A 3,599-nucleotide genomic window follows, 5' to 3' on the forward strand; every position below is an offset into this window, starting at 1 on the left:
AGCTATCTTGCCTTGCCCCACCACACTCTACCCTGCTTTACAGTATTCAAACCCAGGCTGCCGCACTTTTATGGTTCACCCGTACTTTACCCTACCTTATGCTACTCTACCCTACCCAAGCCTAGCGCACCCTATCTTTCCTTGCCCTACCCTATCCTACCCACATTGAGCCTACCTTACCTTACCTAGCCCCACTGTACTAAACCGTGCCGTTCCGTACCTTATCGTATCCTACCCGACCCTACCCTACATTCTCATGCCTAGGTTACCCTACCTTACCCTTCCCCACCGTATTCTACCCGTGAAGCTTAGCTTAACCTGGCATACCGTACGTTATCGTATTAAACTCAGTTCTGTTGTTTATTAACTCTCTCATATCGATGATGCATTATTCTTCTCACTTAGACCAACAGCAAGCAATATTTGTTCAAGTTAGGATAGACCATTACTAGTGAAGTTAATGAAGCACGATTCAGCCCTCCAGCTGAAAGTATATCCTCTCGCTAAATAATATGGCTAACATGTGGCAAGAATAAAATGAAAAATACTTCAACAGACTAAAAGGGCTAACCCTCTCATGGTGGCATCAGCTTTGTTCTTACGCTTGTATGATGGTAACACCTCACGATTATATTCATTCTGGAAGTGAGTCAAAGGCGACTGATAATATCTCTCCATTAACCCGCTATTGGTCACGTTAGGTATAGGATTTTACTCGCGCTAACACCAGATAGTATAATGAGTGAGTCATAGAAGCCTGTCTAACAGTTATGTAAACTTTCCTGTTTTAGCACACTATTTTAACCTAACCAAGCTTTACCTAACCTAACGACATTATTTTATTTGTTCTGCACTAGCTCCACCCAACCCTATCGAAGCCAGTCCTAACCTATTTGATCTTAAAATATACCAGTCTGATCTAACCTGATATCTGGGATCTGTCCCAGCTCAACCATAATCAATATTTCCGTCCTAACTCAAAATATCTCATGCTCTCCTATCCTAAAATTGCAGACCTAACTTCACCGGACCTAACCTCAATCACAATATCCCACCTAACCTGATATCTGGGAGCTATCCCAGCTCAACCATAATCAATATTTCCGTCCTAACTCAAAATATCTCATACTCTCCTATCCTAACATTGCAGACCTAACTTCACCGACCTAACCTCAATCACAATATCCCACCCTTTCCTAACCAAATATTGCGAACCTAACCTAGTCTAACCTAACCTAACCTTGTCTAGTATAGCCTAACAGCCTAACATAACAACCTAACCTAACTTTCCGTAATTCACCCTGGCCTAACGACCAAGTCATTGCGATTACATCTTATTTCAGACTATTTGATTCCTTTGGGCACACCTCTTGTATCGAAGGGATTACTCAAGGAAATACTGTAGGTAACCCCTGCGCTCAAAAAGCCATTCCTGGACTACAGTAAATAATGGCTGTATTGTCTGGACATAACAAGAACCAAATCAGAAGGATGTCACCATGCTGCTAGCAATGGTATTATACACCTAACCGTGAAGTTAACTTTGAGCATGACCTAACGTACCCTAATCTAATCTAACCAAATTTTTAGTAGCTCACCCTGACCTAAGTTAACATTGCGGACTTTCTATTGAACCTAAGCTAACCTGATCTATCCCAACCCAACCCAGGTTATTCTAACCTGACGCATTCACATATATCGTACTCCAACCTAACCTTGTCTTCAGTATCCCACGCTAAACTAATGCTTCAAACTTAATCCTGAGCCTAACCAAACTCAACCACGACTAGCTTTCAGAATTCCACCCTGACCTGGCACAGTATTGCAGTCCTAACCTAACCTATCCTATCCAAGGCTGGTCTGACCCTAATGAGCTCATGTTGTAAGCTCTGCAAACGATAGCGTTCGAGTGCGGGGGATTATTTGTGATTATTTTTCCCTCCAGCCTGCAAACGCTCTCAATGGCACTGCATGGTGGAGAGAGAGAGAGAGAGAGAGACAGAGACAGAGACAGAGAAAGAGAGAGTTTTACAAGGAGGGGAAGGAGACAGGAAGAATTCGTGAGTAGTAGCGGGAAAACAGAACAAGCTGAGAAATCGGAGAAAAATACAAAAGTAGAAAACATGCGTGAAAATTAAAGGAAAAGTTCTGGGCGGCGGACTCCACCCCCTCCCACATCCCAGCCAATCAGTACCCACCAACCCCCAGCAATCCAGCCAATCATCGGAGACTTTGAGTCGTTGCCATGGTAACCGCGTCCAGCTGTGTTGACAAATGCACCTAGGGAAACTGCTGAGTTTCTCTCTCTCTCTCTCTCTCTCTCTCTCTCTCTTATATTTGTCTGCTCCTTTTCCTACTGTTTATTTTCCTACTCGGGTTTTTTACTTTCCTCTTTTTCTTTATCTGTAACTTTATGTCTGGTAACCTAACGTTAAATACTTTCGATTTGCTATCTTTAGCATCCTTCCGCCCTTCCTCTTTAATCTTCCTTCCTTCCTCTCCCTCCCTGTCACTTCCTCTTCCCCACCCACCCCTTCTCTCTCTCTCTCTCTCTCTCTCTCTCTCTCTCTCTCCATGACTTCAGCGGTCTCCGTTCTCTTCTCCCCCCCCCTCTCTCTCTCTCTCTCTCTCTCTCTCTTTGACTTCAGCGGTCTCCGTTCTCTTCTCCTCTTCCCCCCCTCTCTTCTCCTCTTCCCCCCCCTCTCTCTCTCTCTCTCCCTCTCTCTCTCTCTCTCTCTCTCTCTCTCTCTCTCTCTCTCTCTCTCTCTCCCTCCCCCCCTCCCCCTCTCTCTCTCTCTCTCTCTCTCTCTCTCTCTCTCTCTCTCTCGGGTAGCGTGGGAGTCTCCTGGGTAACGTGGTGTGAAGCCGAGAATCAAGCAAAAAGACGAATATAGAAGAATAGGGAAGAGAAAGGAGAAAAAAAAATGAAGGAGGAGGAGGAAGAAGAAAGAACAGGAGATGAAAGTACGTAGACCGAGGGATAATAATATGAGAGGAAATATTAATAAAAGGAAAGAAGATGAAGAGGAGGAGGAGGAGAAAAAGAGGTTGAGGAAGAAGAGGAGGAAGAGAGGGCGGAAGAACGCGCAGAATGATCAGAGGAAAGAATCGTAGGGGAAGAATGATGAATAGTAAAAGAAAGAGGAGGAGGAGAAGAAATAAATAGACGGTAAAACGAAAAATGACTTTAAGAAAAAAAAAAAAAAGGGAAATGAAGAAGAGGAAAAGATGATGGGAGAGAGAGTAGACGAGGAAAGAAGGGAGAGAGGAAAGAAAATAGGGCAAGGAATGGGGAAATGGAGAGGGGGAAAACTGGTAGAAGGTAGAGTTGGAAGCAGAGAGACTGAGTGAAGAGGACGCAGGTGAAGGGAGAAAATAGGATGGCGGGGAGCGATAGCGAAGGAAACGGATTGGGAGAGGAAGAAAAATAAGCAGAAGAAGTAACTATCAGAGAAAAAAAAGAGAAGAACTGAAGGAAAGCTGCTGAAGAAAAAAGTGAAAAGGAAAAAAACTAAAAGGAGAAGGGCAGACTTATACGAGGAAGGAGAGAGAGAGAGAGAGAGAGAGAGAGAGAGAGAGAGAGAGATCACACAGCTTGA

Source organism: Coenobita brevimanus, chromosome 13 (assembly GCF_032717465.1).
Source record: "Coenobita brevimanus isolate Jiangsu-jjx chromosome 13, ASM3271746v2, whole genome shotgun sequence".
NCBI classification, from domain to species: Eukaryota; Metazoa; Arthropoda; class Malacostraca; order Decapoda; family Coenobitidae; genus Coenobita; species Coenobita brevimanus.